This window comes from Podarcis filfolensis (genome assembly GCF_964270895.1).
Source record: "Podarcis filfolensis genome assembly, chromosome: 11".
In the NCBI taxonomy this organism is placed as follows: domain Eukaryota; kingdom Metazoa; phylum Chordata; class Lepidosauria; order Squamata; family Lacertidae; genus Podarcis; species Podarcis filfolensis.
In genome coordinates, this window is record NC_139613.1 from 38,917,711 (window position 1) to 38,932,623 (window position 14,913).

A 14,913-nucleotide genomic window follows, 5' to 3' on the forward strand; every position below is an offset into this window, starting at 1 on the left:
ATACCTCAGTCCTCTCAGCTGCATACAAAACTCAACTGCCAGAACCATTCACCACTTCCATTGCTCAGATCATATGATGTCCTCCTTCACTAGCTTCATATGTAAGATCTAAGATCTCCTTATTCCATATGGGCCACTCAGCCACTTCAGTCTGTGGGACTGGCACTGTTACAGGTGCAGCATAGTACTCTTCACTTGTAAGAAATTGGTCTTTGGAACTCCTTGCCTATTGATATCATGCAGATGCTGTCACTTTACTCTTTTCAGCACCTGCTTAAAATATTTTTGTTAATGCAAGTCAATCCAGACACATGACACATAGATGGTAATGTATTTTAAGGTCTGTCTAGTCTATTACATGATTTTAATTACTTAACTGGTTTTCTTGGTAATTTTAATTGTTCTTGAAAACCATTTAGGGCTTTCATTACAATCAATAGTTGCATATAATTTATTAAATAAAAATAAATGGACCTTACTCTGTTCAGCTGAAACTCCTTTTGCTTACTCTTTGAACCAGGGTTGAAAAAGACTTTAGGCTTGTTATAACTTAACCCCCCCCCAAAAAAAACTAGAATCCCAAGATGAGCAAGCCAACTGTTTAGCTTTCTTCATTTCAGCAACCTAATTTAGGTGGGGAAAGTTGCTTTTGTTGTTGTTGCTGTTGTTAAACAATCTAGAGTCAGAAGCCTTGTAGATCACCCAGTGATTTACAAGTAGATAGCAATTTACTCTTTGTCCCCCTGCATTGACATTCTTTGCAACCTTGTATACCATAACATCCCTCGCTTCTCATTATATCCTTCTCTGCAACCTTCAGTTTTCCAACTCTGCCATCATCACAATCCTGTCCATTGCCCTTGCTGTTCCATCATGGACCATTGCCATGGTGGTGCTGCTTTCACTTCCTTCAATTCCCTCTCCAAACCCCATTTCTTCAGGATAGTCTTGGACTTATCCCCCTAGTACTCATTCCAACAATAGCTATGTTTTTGTTGTAAATCTGCATTGCTTCCCTATTACGGATGGGGAAGAAATGCAACTCAGCTCACATTTAAAGCCCAAAGCATCTTATTTGCACTTTCTGAAACAATACAAGAAGAGAAGCACGGCAATCTTTCAATTTTCACAAATTTCAGAATTTTGCAAAGCAGTTCTCCAGCCAAACATTGTTTACAAAATTGTATATATCAAGGGAACATGTGCATAAAAATCAACAAAGTAGTGAAAAAAATATGCAAAAAGCAGTATATCGGGGGAATTGCTTGCAAAAATGTGCAAATTTATCAATACTGCATGCAAAGATGTGTTTGTTCATATAAATTTGCACTCAAATTATCAGAAATGTGGAGAGCTGAATTTAAGATTTGAAAAATGAGAACTATAAGCAACATATCTGTCCATCCCCACTCCCTACCCTTATCTCTTCTACCACTGTCTACGTTGTTTTCTGTATTGTATATTGTAGTTTGTAAGTTCCTTAGAAGTAGGGACCTCCCGTCTTTCTTTTTCTCTCTCTCCCTCTCCTATGAAACTCTGTAAGGCACCATGCACACTCTTTGTGCGGTATGAATGATACAAATGACAAAGATACAAGTCACCAAACATCTGGAATGAAACCACAGTAGTGACTTGGAAGTGATCCTCCTGATGGAACAGTGACAGGAAAAAGACTATTTGGCAGTAGCTGTGGCTATAGATTACATATTAATCAGCTGATAACAATCTTTACTCTGATCAACTATGATTGCAGACAGAGAGGTAATTAGTTTTTTAAAACACATGCGTGTGAACCATAGACTGAACCTGAGACCTTTTGCCTGTGCTTTCCCACTGAGCTCTTGCCCTATTTCTGTGTCTAGTAATTCATCCTAATGGCGTTTTAGCCCTTTCCTTTATGCCTCCGAAATCTCTGGCAAATAATTAACAAATAAATTACCCATATATTAAAAATTACGGCTAATGATTGATACCTAATGAACAAGAGGAGTTAGTCAAAGGGGTATCCGTTGAGAGTGCCTCTTCTGTTTGCGCATTACCTTCAGGAGGTCGGAATTCATTACTGTAATGAGCAAGGCTAAATATATGTGTTCATTCAAGAGAGAGCAGATTTCTTCGCATGGTGATTATGTGTACACATTCATGGTTTGCTACATCACAAATGGCCTGGCTGGTCAAGTAACTCAGGAGGTTGCAGAAGGAATGTGCGTCTAAGTTGATGGCAGCAAAACACATTAAGGAATTCTTCAGGCAAGTCATGTCCAATAAGTCTTTGATTTTCATCATCTTTGTGCATCCACACAAGACGCTATCAATGTCACAGAGATACTGCTCATCTGGCAAAGATATTAAAAGGAAGAAAATGCAACGGGACATGCTAAGAAAGCCGTTTTGGTGTTCAGCATTTAGAGTCTTCCCTGTTCATTTTGCACGCCTTCTTCCAAGCAGTGACTCCTTAATGTCAACATAGCTAAGGACAGATGTTATACAGCATGTCTAACTACAATGCAAAATCGGGGGCTGTTTCTGATATCATCATCATCATCAGGTTGAAGGAGATGGTCAAGCTCTTTGCCTTTCCACGCACACGAGCTGTTTGGTACAAAGCCCAAGTGTACTGCAGGAGGGAGATTCTGGAAGAGCAGAAACAGAGTTGCTTTTTTGCCTTCTAAGTTGCATAAAAGAGGATGAAAGGAGCATAGAGGACAGAGCCAAGAGAGAAATAGGCCTAAGCCAAAGCTTGGCTTAAGGAGAGTGTGGAAACACACAGGCTCCTAGAGAAACTTTGCTCTTCTATGGTCATTTTGGCTGCTGGGCCACAGCAAGATTTGACTTAGTGTGTGGCCCGATTGAAGTCTTGTGCTTAAGCTCTCTTCTCACTAGGCCTGAGGGCTATGCATCAGATTTGACTGAGGCCCAAGCCAAATTCGGCATATTCAGAGGGACCTGTGTATTGGATTGAGTTGCACCTACAGGTTGGGTTGGATGGCCCAGAGTGATCTGTGGCTGTCAGGGGATGGTGCATAAGGCAGGACAGAGAGGAAGGCCATCAGGTGGGGAAACCCCACAAGAAGTCTCATGACTGGAATTGCTACCCTCAGAATGGGACAGAATGCCAGTGATGGGGAGAAGGGGCCCCTCTGGCTCTGGTGATGGGACCTGCTCCTCTGGTTCCTGTGCACTGACCCCCCATCCCTTCACCATCCTCTGTCACATTCCAACCTCTCCTTCACCCTCCTCAGCTTGCCCAGCTGTGTACCAGTCATGGCTACAACCCTCGCTAGCATCCTCTTCCCCTTCCCTGTTGTCCTGCCAGTTCTTGACAATATGTCTGCTATGAAGAATAAGTATAACAGGCATTTTGAAGAATGTTAAAAACATGACGAATAATGAAAAATATTTTCCAAATATTCTCATAATAAATCGAATTTCAACACCATTGTATTTTTTGCATTTTTAAAAGCTTGCGTGAAGCTACAGTTGAAGCAAAGGAATTTCAAAAGACAAGGTGTTAAGGTAGCTTTTCACAGCCTTCTTGGATAGGGAGTTGCAGCAGATTCTGCCCATCAAGAAAGTGAGTGTTCATCTTTATTCAGATCTTACTTTTATTCTGTGCAGGTCCAGCTCGAGCTGGAGAAAAAGTACTTATTTCTACTAGGCAAAGATTCTACAGATGAATCAAGTCTGACATCCATGGCAAATAACAATTTCCGGTCTAAAAATGGGAGGAGGGGGGGGGAGAGAGAAAGATTACTCACAGGAAAAGTTCCACGTACTGACAGTGACAGGTTGGCTTGAAGATTTGAAAGAGTAAGCATGACTTCCATTGATGATGCATTGAAAAATCACCTGGCTTATCACAGCTGAAGACAAGTCTGTGTAGTGCACTTCTTCTGAAACTCCTCTGTGTGTGTGTGTGTGTGTGTGTGTGTTTGTGTGTTTGTTATATATCTGAGTTTTAACACTATCATGATTAAACTGGGTCGTGCAGCACTCGAAAGCACTAGGGGCCTAGTTTATGTTAAAATGATTGCTAATCATCTCCTTTTTATACTAATTACTCATGACAAACACTCTCTGAACATGATACTAATTTGGCTGAAATGGATAAATGCAAATATCTATTGATACTTTTGTAAACCTATACCGTTTTTGCATAGTGTATTATCTGCTTCTGCTGTAATGAGATTATTGGCACTCTGTGATATAATTAAAGACCATCCGTGTTCCCCACCCTATAATATTTTTCTTGTACTTAATTATCGTATCTTAAACCATAAATACATTAGGAAGTAAAATAATTTATTTACAAGTGTAAATAGCTTTGCTATCATTGTGGCACATTCAGACTGTGTTCTGATTATATTATTCATAAATACTCTGTCGCCGTAGCAGTTAGTGGAGTGGTGCCGGTAGGGCAGTGTTGTTCACCTGACCTCCAAACCCCAAGCATCACTGCTCATTACTTAGAGGAAGGGGATAGGCATGGACAGCTCAGGACATTGTAGGTTTGGTGTAAGTATGGTGGCAACCATGTCAGATTGGTTCTACTGCCATCTCACCCTCTTCCTCTCAGGAAAAGGCAGAAACATTCAGAAGGCCTCCCCACCAACCACTACTGCTCTGTTGGCACAATTGTTTGCTGACACATCGTGGAAGAAGATACTCGTGAGACAGAGTAATGGTGGAAAGGTTACATTGATTTGAATATAACAGCGGAATATCTGCCAAAGAACCAAATTATGTAAATATGGGCAGGTGGGATTGATTTGACATATATGAGGGAAGTATCACTACATTCCCATGGAAGATGACACCAGAATGCCCTTAAATCCCATAATGCCTCAGGGTGCCTGTCAAGTAAGTTCTTAAATTCCCTCACACTGAATGACAAACAGAGCAAATAAATATATGCATCAAGGGCAAACCAAAGACACCTACAGTGCGGAGTAGGCCAAATAGAGGAATCCCAAGGGCCAGTCAGGGACTTCCCCCCCCCCAATACCTACTCAGTCCCTACAATGGGCTTCTTAGGGTCTGGTTCAGGAGATCCTATACCCACTGCATTTCCCCTACAATACCTTCAAAAATATTAAATTGCTAATGCTTAGATTTCTGTGGCCATTATTATAAGGTGTGTATAAAATAAATGGAGGAATGAGAGTTGTCTGAGAAAGAATGATTTGCCAAAGCTCACACACTGAGTTTCATAGACAAATAGGAGAATATGAAACAGGGTTAGCCAGAGCCTAAAATTCTAGTCAGTGGAAAGAGCTGCAGTGGTGATCCTATATCTAAAGGATATAGCAGCAGCACCACCATAATTATCACCATCATTAAATTTCTTACCCAACCAGGGTGGGTTACAGCATTTTAAAATTCAGTATTAAAAACATTAAAATAAATAAATAAACAAAAATAGAGTTTCAGTTCTGAGTGAGTCCTCAAAATATGTATCTCAGGTGTCAGAAGCCAGGGTCTAGATAATTTAAGACATCTCAGCATCATTACAGCATTCCAAATCTACATATATTTCTCAAGTGGGGACTTATGAAAATTCATGAATGATGCACAGCCTTCCACTGCAATACTTTCGGCAGCAAAGAAAACAACTCCATTGCTGCTAAAAGATATGGGAGTGGATAAGGTGTTGGGCTCAAAAAAGGTTCTAGGTTTGCCTTTTGTTTGACTTGTAGTTTTATGTAGGTATGACCAAATGTTTTAGGGTTCCTGCCCCTCCCTTTAGGTTTTGAACCGTAATTCCAAAAGAATGATCAGTAATTACCTACACTGGAATTGTACTGTGAGAATCACGGATTTAATTGGTCACCAGGATTCTCCTAAACACTAAGCTGTCGTTTCATTGCTTGTGCCACAGATGCCACCAAAGTAATATATTTCATTAAGGAAGGACAAAGGATCGAGAGCTGACTTCTCACCTCAGGATGAACTGCAAATTGCATTAAAGCAAAAAACAGAGCCCTGTCAGGTAAGGAGAGAGAGAGAGAGAGAGAGAGAGAGAGAGAGAGAGAGAGAGAGAGAATCACTTAAGCTACTGGGTAATGTATCTAGCTACTGTCCCCACATCTGCGGTATAATACAGGACTGTGTCATTTTAAGCTGATTAGACAACTAATCTCACAAGAAACACCTCACACTTGCTCTGTATACCTTTGTGATTTCTCCTGCATTTCTTCAAACATAGAGGTTGAACAGGACACAATTATTTTGCCTTGAACTTAATACAAGTGACAAGTGCCAGCAGATAGAGTACACATCAGTGTCAGCCGCCTTGTTTAAAGTCATAGAAACACTCTCGCGTATTCCCATGAAAACCATCTCAGTGTGAAAGGTACAGTGTCTACCCTTCTGTTTTGCTCCAATGGAAAGCAAAGCTTATAACACACACTTACCTCATAATCCTCCTTAACCTATTCAGATTGGATTCTCTGTCAGGGGACAAGTGGAAGAAGATGGGGTTAGGAGGTTTTCCTTATTAAATTTGTTAAGCAGCTCATTAGCTCACAGTGACAATTATGGCTGAAAAGTGTATTAGTTGGTTATCTTATTTAGCAGTGGACTGTCATACATGCTTCGGGGACACACAAAACTATACGACTACCCCTGAAATCCATATAATATAATTTACCAGGGCATTAAAAATAAATTGTGAAGAAAGCACCAAGGAAGGATAAAATATTTGATCTATGAGGTTGCCAAATGCTAGTAGGCTGGTCACATGTCTGACTTTACATCCGAAAGTCCTCTATTGGAAAGGTTGTGAGAGGAGTTATAGTATCCTAGAACTGTAGAGTTGGAAGGGACCCCAAGGGTCATCTAATCCAACCTCTTGCAATACAGGAATCTCAACTAAAGCATTCATGACAGGTGGCCACCCAGCCTCAGCTTAAAAACCTGCCAGGAAGGAGGGTCCATCAGCTTCTGAGGGACTGCATTCCACTGTAAAACAGCTCTTGCTGTCAAAAAGTTCTTCCTGGTGTTTAGTCAGAATCTCATTTCTTGTAACTTGAAGGCATTGGTTCAAATCCTACTCCTCAGAGTAGGAGAAATCAAACTTGCTTCATCTTCCATGTGACAGCCCTTCAGATACAGTATTTGAAGATGGCCATCCAGTGGCGTAGCGTGGGGGGTGCAGGGGGGGCGGGCCGCACCGGGCGCAACATCTGGGGTTAGGGCAAATCCATGGGTTAGGGGGCGCAAATCCACGGGTTAGGGGGCGCAAATCCACGGGTTAGGGGGCGCAAATTACTTGCCTTGCCCCGGGTGCTGACAACCCACGCTACACCACTGTGGCCATCTTATCTCCTCTCAGTCTTCTCAAGGCTAAACATACCCAACTCCTTCAGTTGTTCCTCATAAGGGTTGATTTCCAGACCCTTGATCATCTGGGTTGCCCTCCTCTACACACATTCTTCATTTGATGGCATCCTCCATTTGAAGGCTGTCTGGTCCGAGAACCAAAATAAGAGAGACAGAAGGAATCTCGCTGTTGCCCACCCAAGCTTAGTCCCTGGACAGAAGATGAATAGGCCCTCAGGTCACCTGGTCACAATCCTCCCCGTTATTGTGAGATGGATTGTGTTTCTAGTTAAATTATAGCAATTAACTCTCCATTTGCATCTCTATAGGTATCATTCGACAAATGTCCTTTTAAAATCTGTGTCAAAAAATGAAACTGTTCTGCCATTTTGTGCTTTGCTCTTTTAAATGTTTTGCTCAAGAAAATCAGTTTGGGCAAGATTGGGCAACTGGGTCTGACAGGGTACTGGTGGGATAGGAACGAATGAGGAAAGTTATATGGGAGAGCAGAGAATTGACTTTAACCTTGTTTCAGTTGCTAATTTCAACATTCAGGCAGCATTGCACACCATACATTTAAAGCGCACCATGCATTACCGATTTAATGAACCATTGTTTCCCCAAGAAATCATGGGAGCTGCAGTTTGTTAGGGGTGTCAAAAGTTGTTCAGAGAACCCTACTGCTCACACTGAGCTACAATTCTCAGAGAGGTTTAACAATAAGTCCTAGGGATCTTAGGGAATTGTGAGGGGAATAGAGATCTCCTGACCACACTCAGCACACACTTAGCAAACTACAGTTTCCAGGATTCTTTGGGGGAAGCCATGATTCTTTGAAGTGATGTGATACTGTTTTCAATTAAAGCTTTTAGTGAATACTGCAGATGGGGCCTAAGTTGAAGGGGGGTAACCTTTCCCCAATAAAATATATTCTGCTTATCCACTACAATGCCTATTTGTCGAGAAGTCCCAGTGGTCAGCGGTGTTTACTCCTAAAAAGGGGTTCACTTGTGAAAACGAGACTTGTTAACTTTGTGCAGGGTTCTGAAAAAGTGTATAGCAATCTTTAGCTGTCTTTCACAATTACAGTTTCCAGGCAGTAAACTTTAAGTAAAGTTAAAGTGAGTTTCAAGTGTAGAATACCCTCAATGTGATAGCTTGCTATAAAATGAGGAGGGGGAAGGGCGTGACCAACCTCTGCACCAACCATCATTGGGTGGCTTGGAAAACTACACACACACACACACACACACACACACACACATATCGGAAACAGCTAATAAAAAAACAGAATTTTAATTTGGCAGCCCTAGATAGTCTCCTCCTGGGCTTACGCATTCAGGAATGCCCATTGCAGACACAAGGAAGGGACACATTAATATAAATGAGAATTCAACCTTCAGAATTTAATCAAAAATCGCTATAGTTGTTAGGTTTCTACTCAGCACTCAATATCTTATTGGAAACAATTTACAAACAGGTTTAATCTTAGATGTGATAAAAAGATGTGCTAGACAGTAATGTTGGTATTATTAAATCCGAGTTGCTGTAGCATCTTATTTTGTCTTGCACCATTTGATTATGACATCGCTTCTACTGCCTGGTAATTAACAGATAAAATCTGGGATAATAATAATATAATTTTATATCATTGCCAAGTAAAAGTAAAGTACCAGATGGTAGGTTTTATGCTAAACTATGCAGCACATATCTTACAACATTCTTCCATTGTAAAGAAAGACTAACTCTTATTTCTGAGAATGGAGTATCTAAACATCATGAGAAATTATACGCTGGAGTCTGTGGTGCAGAAATCCTTCATGATTCAAGGCTCTGGTGCAATGTTCTTGAGTAAAACTACCTGGACTATTTTTTGTAAGAAGTAAACTGAGCACAATAAAATAAAATAAAATAAAATAAAATAAAATAAAATAAAATAAAATAAAATAAAATAAAATAAAATAAAATAAAATAAAATAAAATAAAATAATAAAATAAAATAAAATAAAATAAAATAAAATAAAATAAAATAAGTCAATTTCTGACTTTGTGGGAAAGGCATCACTGTTGATCTCCTGGGATTCCCACCCATAGTGCTCCAGTACCATAAAAATGTAAGATGTGGATTGGGAGAAAGAAGACTTATGCATGGATGGCCACAGCATGGGAGGATGCTGTGAGGAGGTAGGATTAGCATAGTGGCTTCCAAGTCCAGCAGTGTCCCATCAAGAGACCAAGAATGCAGTATAAGAATCCACAACAAGATCACCCCCAGGACCATGGAGAGCTCCCAGAGTCCAGATGGAGCAACTATACAGTAAAGGCTGTTCTTTCTGCAAGCACCTAAAATGACCTGAAACCTTATACAGTTGACTGAACTTTTAGTATAGTAAGACTTGCTCCCCAGAGAAGTGGCTGGCTGTTAAAGGGCCTTGGTCTGCAGCATTTACTACCTGTGGGGCTGGGGAGATAGTACTGTGAGAAACTTCTCTGAATCGGAAGACAGTAGCAGCACTCTATCTTCCAGCTAGAAGCATCTTGAAGAATGTCCTGGCAGTTCTTCCCCCATGAACAAAGCCAGGATCAGAGCTGCCACCTCCTCTTTTGTTGCACCAATCACATTCCCAGGACTGTGATTCATGAAACATTTTAAGTAAACAATATTTTATTTAAAAATACTATTTGTTCTCTGTTTTTAACATTTATCCATGTCTGTCCATTCCATTTCGAGAAGTCTAATATCCTGGTTTTGTTATATTGATGGTGTACTTAGGATAAGGTCTTTATGGGTTTTTTTAATGTGCGTGTGAAAATATAAGGAGTCATTAAGAACCACATACTCCACAGGTTGTGAACATTGCACAGTTACCACCACATTTTGCCATATGTGGTGGTAAGTGGTGAGATAAAATATGGAAATGACCCATTTTTCCTTATCCCATCATTTTGTATTTCACCATAATATTCACACAAACTCATGCTGTTCAACTGCTGTAAATCACAGCTCCTTCATGAAGACTCTGAGCTTGGGAACCCTATCCAGAATGCCTTTTTTCCTGTTTCCAGAATTAGTGCATCTTTCAAGTTCTATGATGACCAAAAATTCATCTATGCTGAACAAGTTCACTGTCAGTCAAGAGGCAGATGGAGTAGAAAATAAACTCTTCCAGTAAACTTTTAGTATATCTGCCTTGTTAACCTTGTATGTCAAATGAGCAAGATGTTTTCCTGGCACTTCTGGTTTCCTGTATTTATTTCTCTCTCTACTTAAGTCAGAGTCCATGGGATTTTGAAGCCTCGGGGTCTCCTGCAGAGGCAGAAGTGGTTGTTTGTTTTTCTGATGGCGGCCCCAAGGTGTGTTGAATGCTCTTCTTCCTGACACTGGACCTCACAAGTCAATAAATGAAGTTGGATGAAAAGCACCAGTAGAAATGTAGCAAGGAGTTTATTTTGCTTCTATGATGGCTTGATTTTTCTGTTTTCGTCCTCTTATTCCGTTTAAAGTGCCTCAAATACTCTGACAGAAAAACTATAACAAGGCATATAATTATCATTTGAAAGTAATATAATTCTAAATGTTGGGCTTGGGGGCTTGGAGAAACGAGGCTATGTAAATTGATACAATTACAATATGTTGATTGTAATCTGGAAATGCACTAATAAATAGCTAATAGTTTAAAATATCCTATCCGTATGTTTTATCCATAATAAAATGTTTTTATTGCTTCTTGTTGTTGTTGTTTAGTCGTTTAGTCGTGTCCGACTCTTCGTGACCCCATGGACCAGAGCACGCCAGGCACTTCTGTCTTCCACTGCCTCCCGCAGTTTAGTCAGACTCATGTTTGTAGCTTCGAAGACACTATCCAACCATCTCGTCCTCTGTCGTCCCCTTCTCCTTGTGCCCTCCATCTTTCCCAACATCAGGGTCTTTTCCAGGGAGTCTTCTCTTCTCATGAGGTGGCCAAAGTACTGGAGCCTCAGCTTCACGATCTGTCCTTCCAGTGAGCACTCAGGGCTGATTTCCTTAAGAATGGATGCGTTTGATCTTCTTGCAGTCCATGGGACTCTCAAGAGTCTCCTCCAGCACCATAATTCAAAAGCATCAATTCTTCGACGATCAGCCTTCTTTATGGTCCAGCTCTCACTTCCATACATCACTACTGGGAAAACCATAGCTTTTACTATACGGACCTTTGTTGGCAAGGTGATGTCTCTACTTTTTAAGATGCTGTCTAGGTTGGTCATTGCTTTCCTCCCAAGAAGCAGGCGTCTCTTAATTTCGTGGCTGCTGTCACCATCTGCAGTGATCATGGAGCCCAAGAAAGTAAAATCTCTCACTGCCTCCATTTCTTCTCCTTCTATTTGCCAGGAGGTGATGGGACCAGTGGCCATGATCTTCGTTTTTTTGATGTTGAGCTTCAGACCATATTTTGCGCTCTCCTCTTTTACCCTCAATAAAAGGTTCTTTAATTCCTCCTCACTTTCTGCCATCAAGGTTGTGTCATCTGCATATCTGAGGTTGTTGATATTTCTTCCAGCAATCTTAATTCCGGCTAGGGATTCCTCCAGCCCAGCCTTTCGCATGATGAATTCTGCATATAAGTTAAATAACCAGGGAGACAATATACAGCCTTGTCGTACTCCTTTCCCAATTTTGAACCAATCAGTTGTTCCATATCCAGTTCTAACTGTAGCTTCTTGTCCCACATAGAGATTTCTCAGGAGACAGATGAGGTGATCAGGCACTCCCATTTCTTTAAGAACTTGCCATAGTTTGCTGTGGTCGACACAGTCAAAGGCTTTTGCATAGTCAATGAAGCAGAAGTAGATGTCTTTCTGGAACTCTCTGGCTTTCTCCATAATCCAGCGCATGTTTGCAATTTGGTCTCTGGTTCCTCTGCCTCTTCTAAATCCAGCTTGCACTTCTGGGAGTTCTCGGTCCACATACTGCTTGAGCCTTCCTTGTAGAATTTTAAGCATAACCTTGCTAGCGTGTGAAATGAGTGCAATTGTGCGGTAGTTGGAGCATTCTTTAGCACTGCCCTTCTTTGGGATTGGGATGTAGACTGATCTTCTCCAATCCTCTGGCCACTGCTGAGTTTTCCAAACTTGCTGGCATATTGAGTGTAGCACCTCAACAGCATCATCTTTTAAAATTTTAAATAGTTCAGCTGGAATACCATCACTTCCACTGGCCTTGTTATTTGCAGTGCTTTCTAAGGCCCATTTGACTTCACTCTCCAGGATGTCTGGCTCAAGGTCAGCAACCCCACTACCTGGGGTGTACGAGGCATCCATTTCTTTCTGGTATAATTCCTCTGTGTATTCTTGCCACCTCTTCTTGATGTCTTCTGCTTCTGTTAGGTCCTTACCACTTTTGTCCTTTATTATGGCAATCTTTGAACGAAATGTTCCTTTCATATCTCCAATTTTCTTGAACAGATCTCTGGTTCTTCCCATTCTGTTGTTTTCCTCTATTTCTTTGCATTGCTCGTTTAAGAAGGCCTTCTTATCTCTCCTTGCTATTTTTTGGAAATCTGCATTCAATTTCCTGTATCTTTCTCTATCTCCCTCGCATTTTGCTTGCCTTCTCTCCCCCGCTATTTGTAAGGCCTCATTGGACAGCCACTTTGCTTTCTTGCATTTCCTTTTCATTGGGATGGTTTTCGTTGCTGCCTCCTGTATAATGTTGCGAGCCTCCATCCATAGTTCTTCAGGCACTCTGTCTAGCAAATCTAAATCCTTAAACCTGTTCCTCACTTCCACTGTGTATTCATAAGGGATTTGATTTAGATTGTATCTTACCGGCCCAGTGGTTTTTCCTACTTTCTTCAGTTTAAGCTTGAATTTTGCTATAAGAAGCTGATGATCGGAGCTACAGTCAGCTCCAGGTCTTGTTTTTGCTGACTGTATTGAGCTTCTCCATCTTTGGCTGCAGAGAATATAATCAATCTGATTTCGATGCTGCCCATCTGGTGATGTCCACGTGTAGAGTCGTCTCTTGTGTTGTTGGAAAAGCGTGTTTGTGATGACCAGCTTGTTCTCTTGACAGAACTCTATTAGCCTTTGCCCTGCTTCATTTTGTTCTCCAAGGCCAAACTTGCCCGTTGTTCCTTTTATCTCTTGATTCCCTACTTTAGCATTCCAATCCCCTATAATGAGAAGAACATCCTTCGTTGGTGTCCCTTCTATAAGGTGTTGTAAGTCTTCATAGAATTGGTCAATTTCAGTTTCTTCAGCACCAGTAGTTGGTGCATAAACTTGGATTACTGTTATGTTAAAAGGTCTGCCTTGGATTCGTATCGAGATCATTCTATCATTTTTGAGATTGCATCCCAGTACTGTTTTCACCACTCTTTTGTTGACTATGAGGGCCACTCCATTTCTTTTCCGGGTTTCTTGCCCACAGTAGTAGATATGATGGTCATCCGAACTGAATTCGCCCATTCCTGTCCATTTTAGTTCACTGATGCCCAGGATGTCAATATTTATTCTTGCCATCTCATTTTTGACCACATCCAACTTACCCAGATTCATGGTTCTTACATTCCAGGTTCCTATGCAATATTTTTCTTTACAGCATTGGACTTTCCTTTCGCTTCCAGGCATATCCGCAACTGAACGTCCTTTCGGCTTTAGCCCAGTCGCTTCATCAGCTCTGGATCTACTTGTACTTGTCCTCCGCTCTTCCCCAGTAGCATGTTGGACGCCTTCTGACCTGAGGGGCTCATCTTCCAGCGTCATAACTTTTATATGCCTGTTGTCTTTGTCCATGGAGTTTTCTTGGCAGGGATACTGGAGTGGCTTGCCGGTTCCTCCTCCAGGTGGATCACGTTTGGTCAAAACTCTCCACTATGACCTGTTCATCTTGGGTGCCCTGCTCGGCATAGTTCATAGCTTCTCTGAGTTCTTCAAGCCCCTTCGCCACGGCAAGGCAGTGATCCATGAAGGGGATTACTTTTATTGCTTCTAATGGGGTCTTTTTATTCATTCCACTACTACTACTCCTGGACCCTTTTATAGTTGATATGTACTTTTTGCTGCGTACTGCACAGTCATGATAAAGTCCCTCCCCATAAGAAATGGGTACAAAGTTTGACCAAAGCAGAGGGTGGCATTCAACTAAGTTCTTGCATGGGGGAAAGTAGATCCACTCACGCAACAAGACTTTCCCCATCTCCACCCTCCACACACATACCTATGCACCCTGTCCATCTGCTCTGGAAGTTGAGGAACCCCTCAGAACAGATTTAGGGAAGTGGAGGGGGGAATACAAACTGCACAAACTGATGCCATTCCTTGTACACATACCCTGCTTAACACTACATTGAATTCCACCCTGAAAAATTGACTGAGTAACCTAGGAAGATTCAGTAGAGTCAAGGACTGTTTTCTCTCCAGCTAGTATATACATTAGCCGCTGCTGAAACTCCAGGGCTATTATTGCAAAAAACTTTTATTTTTTTAATAAATGGCAGCATTGCAATGCGGCTGGACTTAACGGCCATTTCATATGTTTCCTCAGACAAACTGAAAAAAATACCAAGAGTGCAGATGAACTTCACGTGTCTGTTTGATAAGGCTGTACAGAGG